Below are 8,831 nucleotides of genomic sequence, written 5' to 3' on the forward strand. Positions count from 1 at the left end.
CCTGGTCATGGTGTATGATCCTTTTGATGTATTTTTGAATTCAGTTTGCTAATATTTTGTTGAGTATTTTTACATCTTCGTTCATCAGGTATATTGGTCTGTAATTTTCTTTTTTGGTGGGGTCTTTGCCTGGTTTTGGTATTAGGGTGATGTTGGCTTCACAGAATGAGTTTGGGAGTATTCCCTCGTCTTCTATTTTCTGGAAACTTTTAAGGAGAATGGGTATTATGTCTTCTCTGTATGTCTGATAAAAGTCTGAAGTAAATCCATCTGGCCCGGTGGTTTTGCTCTTGGGTAGTTTTTTGATTACTGCTTCAGTTTTTTGCTTGTATCTGGTTTGTTTAATTTTTGTGTTTCTTTCTTGGTCAGTCTTGGAAAGTTGTATTTTTCTAGGAAGTTGTCCATTTCTTCTAGGTTTTCCAGCTTCTTAGCATAAAGGTTTTCATAGTACTCTCTAATAATTCTTTGTATTTCTGTGGGGTCCATTGTGATGTTTCCTTTCTTATTTCTGATTCTGTTGATGTGTGTTGATTCTTTTTCTCTTAATAAGTCTGGCTAGAGCTTACCTATTTTGTTTATTTTCTCGAAGAACCAGCTGTTGGTTTCATTTATTTTTTCTATTGTTTTATTCTTCTCAATTTTGTTTATTTCTTCTCTGATCTTTACTATGTCCCTGCTTCTGCTGACTTTAGGCCTCATTTGTTCTTCTTTTTCAAATTTTGATAATTGCAACATTATAATATTCATTTGGGATTGTTCTGCCTTCTTTAAGTGTGCCTGGATTACTATATATTTTCCTCTTAAGACTGCTTTTGCCACATCCCACAGAAGTTGGGGCTTGGTGTTGTTGTTGTCATTTGTTTCCATATATTGCTTGATCTCTATTTTAATTAGGTCATTGATCCATTGATTATTTAGGAGCATGTTGTTAAACCTCCATGTGTTTTTGAGCCTTTTTGCTTTCTTTGTACAATGTAGTTCTAGTTTTATACCTTTGTGGTCTGAAAAGTTGGTTGGTAGAATTTCAATCTTTTTGAATTTACTGAGGCTCTTTTTGTGGCCGAGTATGTGGTTTATTCTGGAGAATGTTCCATGTGCACTTGAGAAGAATGTGTATCCTGTTGCTTTTGGATGTGGAGTTCTATAGATGTCTATCAGGTCCATCTGTTCTAGTGTGTTGTTCAGTGCCTCTGTGTCCTTACTAATTTTCTGTCTGGTGGATCTGTCCTTTGGAGTGAATGGTGTATTGACGTCTTCTAAAGTGAATGCATTGAATTCTATTTCCTCATTTAGTTCTGTTAGTATTTGTTTCAATTATGCTGATGCTCCTGTGTTGGGTGCATATTATATTTATAATTGTTATATCCTCTTGTTGGACTGAGCCCTTTATCATTATGTATGTCCTTCTTTATCTCTTGTTACTTTCTTTGTTTTGAAGTCTATTTTGTCTGATACTAGTACTGCAACACCTGCTTTTTTCTCCCTGTGGATTGCATGAAATATCTTTTTCCATACCTTTACTTTTAGTCTGTGCATATCTTTGGGTTTCAGGGGAGTCTCTTGTAAGCAGCATATAGATGGGTCTTGATTTTTATCCATTCTATTACTCTGTGTCTTTTGATTGGTGCATTCAGTCCATTTACATTTAGGGTGATTACTGAAAGATATGTACTTATTGCCATTGCAGGCTTTAGATTCATGGTTACCAAAGGTTCAAGGTTAGCTTCTTTAGTATCTTACTGTCTAACTTAACTTGCTTATCAAGCTATTATAAACACTGTCTGGTGATTCTTTATTTCTCTCCCTTCTTATTCCTCCTCCTCCATTCTTTATATTTTGGTTGTTTTATTCTGTGCTCTTTTGTGTTTCCTTTAACTGCTTTTACTGGGTAGTTGATTTTATTGTTTGCCTTTAGTTAGTATTTGGTTGGTCTGATTACTTTGCTGTGATTTTATTTTGTCTGGTGACATCTATTTAGTCTTAGAAGTGCTCCCATCTAGAGCAGTCCCTCTAAAATACCCTGTAGAGGTGGTTTGTGGGAGTCAAATTCCCTCAACTTTTGCTTGTCTGGGAATTTTTTAATCCCTCCTTCATATTTAAATGATAATCGTGCTGGATACGGTATCCTTGGTTCAAGGCCCTTCTGTTTCATTGCATTAAATATATCATGCCATTCTCTTCTGGCCTGTAAGGTTTCTGTTGAGAAGTCTGATGATAGCCTGATGGCTTCCCTTTGTAGGTGACCTTTTTCCTCTCTCTAGCTGCCTTTAAATCTCTGTCCTTGTCCTTGATCTCTGCCATTTTAATTGTTATGTGCCTTGGTATTGTCCTCCTTGGGTCCCTTCTGTTGGGAGTTCCCTTCTGTGGTCTGAGCGATTATTTTCTCCCCCAGTTTGGGGAAGTTTTCAGTAGTTATTTCTTCAAAGACACTTTCTATCCCTTTTTCTCTCTCTTCTTCTTCTGTTACCCCAATAATGAGGATATTGTTATTTTTGGATTGGTCACACAGTTCTCTTAAGATTGTTTAATTCCTGGAGATCCTTTTATCTCTCTCTGCATCAGCTTCTATGCATTCCTGTTCTCTGGTTTCTATTCCATCAATGGTCTCTTGCATCTTATCCATTCTGCTTATAAATCCCTCCAGAGATTGTTTCATTTCTGTAATCTCCTTCCAGACTTCATCCCTTAGCTCTTGTATATTTCTCTGCAGCTCCACCAGCATGGTTATGACCTTTATTTTGAATTATTTTTCAGTGATATTGGTTAGGTCTATCTCCTTCTCAGGGGTTGTCTCTGTTATTTTGGTCTGGATCAAATTCTTCTGCCTTTTCTTGGCAATAGAGGTAGTTGTGAGGAGCTGGTGCATGTGTCAGCTGGGAGAACATCCCTTCTTGCAGGTTTGTGGCCTTCCTCTCCTGGGAGAACAGCAACCCCTAGCGGCTTGTGCTGTGCAGCTGCACACAGACAGGGAGTCTGATTCTTGCCCGGCCACTGTGGAAGTGGCCACTATGGCGGAGTCACACTGGAGGGGGAACGGGCGGGAGTCTGTGTATCACCATGAGGGGCATATTAGCTGCGCTGCTGCCCATGGGGTTGGGGTGCCTGGAGTTCCCCTGGATTCCCAGTTACTGGGCTGATTGAGCTGGGGCAGTTCTGTCCAGCTGTGAGGCCCCTGTCCCTTTAAGATTTTCAAAGGGCACTCACTTTTCTTTTGTCCCAGGGGCACGGCTGCAGGGACCTGCTCACAGGTTTTACTGTCCCATTTCCCTAGTATCCAGCACCCCACACACTGTGTGTCTGCGCTCTGGTGTGGATATCTAGGACTGGGTATTTAGCAGTCCTGGGCTCCCTCTTCCTCCGCGCTGTGACTCCTCTCCTCCCTCAGGGAGCTGGGGTGAGGGGCTTCAGGTCCGGCCTGGCCACAGCTTGTATCTTACCCCCTTCATAAGGCGCTGGGTTCTTGCAGGTGTAGATGTAGTCTGGCTGTTGTCCTGTGTCTTCTGGTCTCTCTTTCAGGAATAGTTGTATTTGTTGTATTTTCAAAAATATATATAGTCTTGGGAGGATATTTCCACTACTCTCCTCATACCACAATCTTGGCTCCACCCCTGGTTGCATAATTTTTAAGAGTAATTTTATGAAAATGAGGGGCTAGAGTTTCAAGAAAAATTAACTTCATATTTAATAATAAAATGGTGCTTTTGGGGAACTACTGTTTTTGTGGGGAGAGTACTTTAAATGATGCTTTTCAAAAATCTTTACTAGCTATATATCTAAGACTGTAAGAAACTTGGGCCATATTATAGTTTAGCTAGTCTTTTTGCCAAGCATGAAATCCTGTCATTATAATCTTAGTAACTTTAAAAGAAAATATGCTACACTGTGGTAATCAAACTTATAACTACATCCATCAACATAGGGAAGGGTATTGAAGACGATTCCTCATGAGACAATGAATCATGCCCTTACTTCAGACAACAGAAGAAATACTTGTCAACATTATAAACATCAAATTCTGAGAAAATAGTAACAAGCATGAGGTAGTCTAAGTTATCAACCAGCATCCAGTATTTCTGAATATAATCATCTTTTCTGTGTCTATCTAGGCTGCAAAACAGTTAATCAATCTCCTGAGAATCAATGTTTCCTCTCATAGTATTATTATAGTATAGTAATGGCTCCCAAATTGAAGCCACGGGAACCTTCCAGGGACTCCAGAGGTCAGAACTATTGTCTGATAATTCTTTTTTGCTCACATTACCTCATGAGTGTACAGTAGATTTTTCAAAAGTTACAGGAGGAGTGATATTGCCACAGAGAGAATGCAAGAAGACACACAAATCCAGCTTCTTCATTAAGCCAGTAATTAAGGAAATTTGCTGAAATGCAAAACAGTGTCACTCTTTTTACTACTGTTTTTTTGTTTTGGAAACTAAGATTATTTTTAATAAACTATGTGAGTTACGCAATGAGTTTATTATTGTTATTTTAAGTGAATGAATTTTTCAGATTTAATTTCTCATATTGTAAATATTAATATATCTAACAAAAAAGAATTATTTGAACCCTTGTCTAGGATTATAGAGGCCCTAAGAGGAAATAGTTTGAGAATCAATCTTATACAGCATCTTTAATGACTGAGTTATAATTTTGTTATTATCCATATTTGAAGTATCTTCTCCCCACTCCTGTACCACTGGAGAGCTAGCATTTTTTCTTAGCATGTACAATACTTCCCTATTATAGGGTATATGTTAACTAGAGTTTTCAAATCTTTCTCATTTCCAGGAAAAGCCTACCCTACAAGTGACTTCTTTGATTCATGGAAAATTTTGTATCTTTAGCCTGATTATTTATCATTACTGAATAACAAGGAAGCTACCAAGTATAGTACTTATAGATAGCTACTTTACCAAAACATTTTCCATTGTCAACACAATGGCAATCAAATTATTATTTTTCTCCTTTACTATAAGCAGTTTTGTTGCAAGGTGAATTCTGTCTCTTCATTATATTTCCAACTCATAGTACACTTTCTGGAACAAAGTAATTACTCAAGTATTTGATGAATTAATAATGATACTCATGGCAGAAATCCATGCATTATTTCCTAGTTATCCTGAACTTGTTAATTACACCCAACTCAGATTTGCATTACTGCCCTATTCTTTTGAAAGATATATCTGCCCATTTCCCTTACTGTTTCAGTGTATTAATCACCCATATGCAGAAATTATTTTCAAACTTTTAAATGAGTATTTCAAGTCATCTTTCAAATAAGTCTGTTTCCTTACTGTCCTCAGAAGGAAGTAAAAACTCTTTGCATGACATTAAAAGTCTATTATCTGACTGAAATTTAAGTCAAAATCATAATTCTCCAGTGTCCTTTGAGTCATATTATGTTCCTTTGCCTTAGAAAGATTGATATTTTCCAAATATATAAATAATTATGGCAATTCATATTTTTCATATAAAATAGTAATGCCTTACTATTTCCAACATTATAGTTTTATCTAATTCGCCCAAGTTAAATTTCATAATATACAGTTTGTTTTATGATCTTTTTTATTACAGTAATACTATTTCCCAGTATCACTTAATAGCTATTAAGTAATATCACTTACTTTAAACTGACTCTAACCATTTCTATTGGGTCTAAATGCATATGCACTGATGAATTTTATAATAATATGGCTTAATCAAATATTGTTATATTTTTCTTTGTGTAATATTTATTTCCTCTCTACTATATTTTAGCTGGCTTTTGAATTTACAGTGAAACAAATAAAGAATGAGGAATTAAATCATATTTTAGCTACTTATTACTGCTAAATTTTTTTCAATGAAAATGAAGTGCCTCATTTTGTATAACTTCTAAATATAAATTAATGCTGTATTTGTCCTTTTATTTTGTCTTTATTCAGCATTAATTTTGTCAATTTGGAGAATAAATAATTTTATGATCTGTGTTTCCTTTTCAAATTTCTAGTGATCACATATGCCTATATGGTTTCCAAACTTTCTAAGAACATTGAAAACTGTTACATTGTAATCTTTTGATTAGACTACCTAGCCAGAAGAAAGTAATTACTGTGCTCTAGTTTTGTTCACTGACAATTTAAATTACTGAAGTTTTATTTCCTGATGACAGAGAACTACTATTCACTCTGAAATTCAAACTTTGACCATCAAGTCAAATTCGTTGTGTTTTAATTGAGTTATTTAATTAGTTCTTGTTTCCTTAGCACCTGTCTGTAATATTGGGAAGATTTTTAAAGTTTATTTTAAAAATGTTTAATGTTTGAAATGACACATACTGCTACTTTTTGTGGGACTTAAGTTCTTATGATTTAGACAGTATCAATAGACTTGCAAACATAGTAGCGTTTTAAAAAATAGATATTTTTCTATTTCCCCAGAAATGGTGACTGGTAGTTATTTATAAAATATTTAGCAAATTCTTGATTAAAACTTTGAATACATAATTTATCTCCAGAATTAATATTCCTAGATAATAATGTTTCATGTTTATCACAATAAGGTACAGCTTGTTTATTTTATTATCATTACCTAAGTTACATTTTACCATAGCTCTCTTTACTATCTGTATATTATCAGAGTTGGAGAATTATTACAAACTGATTGTCATGGAAATTAATTCCATGTATGTTTTTTATAACTTTGAAGTCAAAGTATACATTACATCAAATAATATTTTCTTTCATGTCTATGCATCACTTATAAAAATCTAAAATTAAACTAGTATAAGCATATTTTAAGTAACTTATTTTCCTGAAACTCCCTTGGGCATTATTTCTAATGTTGTAACATGATTCCATTTACCATATTGCAGAGACTCTGGAAACATTTGAAATTAAGTTCATATAGTGTTATTTTTATTTATTTCCTTAATTTAAAGACATATGGGTAAAATATATTTCAGTGATTTTTAGAAGGAAATATGTTTTCTGTTTTAATTATATTTGTGTGAGTTCTTTATTGCTCCAAACTCTCAAAATTTTGGAATGATCAAAACATTAAATTATATTAAATAAACTATAGAGTGTCTGTAGAAATTATGAAAACAATGAAGCTCATGCTTTTTATTCACCACTATGAACAACTTCAGCAGTCCCCATACTTCCACCATTTCTTTTATGATCTATTACCTGTCTGTCCTCCTTCCCGGCACACACATACCTAGCTTACCTTCCCAGGACTGTATTATAGGACTTGGAGATTTTTCCTTTGTTATTTTTCTATCACTGATTTCTGCGTTTTGGCTGGAAACTTGCCTTTGTAATTAATAAAACAGAAGAACAAAGTAAAACAAAACAGACAGAAAGACGTGCACAGAGGAAAGGCCATATGAGGACACAAGAGGGCTACTATCTGCAAGCAAAGCAGAGAGGCTTCAGGGGAAATCAAGCCTGGTCTTTGATTTCTAGCCTTCCGAACTCTGTAGGCTCAGAGGGTGGGTGCTGATTCCACTAGCATCTGTTATTGGAAAGCAAGGTTCAGAAATGTCAGATATCCTCCAGGAGTTGTTCTATGTCCCTGGGAAAGCTACCAACGTGGCCCTGGCATGCAGGCAACAGGAAGCTCTCCTCCAGGTGCTGTTAGAAAAAAACAAACAGTTCACAGTTGATTTCAAGATCATGACTGATATATTACTACAGAACGTTATGGAACAGAATATGCAGAGCAAATATCCAGCTTTGGAAAAAAATATTTTTGGAGGAGAATCCTAATAATTTACTAATAATTTAGGGGGAAAAATAGTCTTGAGTCTGTGTCCCACAGAAAAAGAAACAGCAGAACTTATCAAAATCCTTAATGGTATTAACTTGGAATGTGAAGCATTAGCCAGGATTATTTATCAGAATGTTGCCTTTACTGACCCTGAATTTAACTGAAATCAGCATTCCATAGGCTATTCTGGGAATTTGGGTGAATCCCATATAAATTTACCAAGATATAAAAGGTTCTGCTGACATTTAATCCAATCAAGTAATCTTCCCCATGGACTTCAATGCATCACTATTTTAACTGGTGTCTGTGACATGCAGACAGAGCTGTCCTTGTTGGGAGTCATAAATCAACCTTTCGTATTACAAGATCTAAACCTCCTCTGTTGGAAAGGACTGTGTTACTGGGGCCTTTCTTCCCCAGGGACCAGTCTCCATTCATTCCAGCCTCCCATTTCTAAAGAAAAGGCAATGAAATACAGAGCCAATAAACTGAAAACACCAGCTCTGAGGAAGAATTCTCGCACCGGGTTCCAGCTATCATAAGGACAAAAGGAGACTTTCAAAATCCCATCATCGTATGCATGTAGGGATAGCAAGTTCTGGGCAGCCAGGGCTGCTTACACACACCTTTGTGTTGTCCAAGGTCTTGTTGAACTTTACATCTTTTCAGAAGATAGCATATTTAGATGGGTCTCTAGTGCTGCTCATGCCATACTCAGGGTCAAGAGTCAGGGAATAGTAGACTTTAAAAAATGCCTCTTCTAGAAGAGATCTAGAAATGAGGCTGTGCCACAGTTGATGTACTGTGTGGAAAACAAATGCACCACTGAAGTAAATTGATGTGCCAAGAGAGAGAAGTAATTGTAGACATTCCTGGGGGCATTCCTAAGCCTCCTCATCCCAAATCTTGCATCTTCAGATACATAGAATAGAGCAACCTTGCTCTCATGTAAACTTCTGAACTGTGAAACTATTGCCCCACATCTCTAACTTTTGAAGATAGCTTTGTCCAATTGATGCTCAGCATTTACCTTCTTGTTCTGAGGAGCATTTTTCCATTATGTGTTCATAGTAATATTT

The 8,831-nt window shown here is 35.9% G+C and overlaps 1 pseudogene; it reads left to right on the forward strand.

Moving 5' to 3' along the window:
- Window positions 1–7,523: 7,523 nt before the first annotated feature.
- Window positions 7,524–8,516, forward strand: LOC108397590 (inositol polyphosphate 1-phosphatase pseudogene; annotated as a pseudogene).
- Window positions 8,517–8,831: the final 315 nt, after the last annotated feature.

Source organism: Manis javanica, chromosome 5, assembly GCF_040802235.1.
Source record: "Manis javanica isolate MJ-LG chromosome 5, MJ_LKY, whole genome shotgun sequence".
NCBI classification, from domain to species: Eukaryota; Metazoa; Chordata; class Mammalia; order Pholidota; family Manidae; genus Manis; species Manis javanica.